Source organism: Eleutherodactylus coqui, chromosome 8, assembly GCF_035609145.1.
Source record: "Eleutherodactylus coqui strain aEleCoq1 chromosome 8, aEleCoq1.hap1, whole genome shotgun sequence".
In the NCBI taxonomy this organism is placed as follows: domain Eukaryota; kingdom Metazoa; phylum Chordata; class Amphibia; order Anura; family Eleutherodactylidae; genus Eleutherodactylus; species Eleutherodactylus coqui.
This window is the reverse complement of record NC_089844.1, coordinates 174,104,401-174,104,647: the sequence shown is the minus strand read 5'-3', so window position 1 is coordinate 174,104,647 and position 247 is coordinate 174,104,401.

The following is a 247-nucleotide window of genomic DNA, read 5'->3' as shown; positions in this document are numbered from 1 at the left end:
GATGGAAAGCAATCCAAGCAGAACAGGGCACAGTTCACAACAACACACAAGGAAATGCATTCCACACAGAACAGGACTGTTCACACGTAATGTCTTGCCACCTGCACAGATCCATTCCACTCCAAACAGCCTGCTTGTGGTTTGCAGTCTTCATTGTTTGCGCAGGTGAGTAATCAGGGGCGGGCTTACACAACCAGGGTCTTATAAATTGCACCTGTTGAGCTATCTGTGTCCATTCCAAACAGAG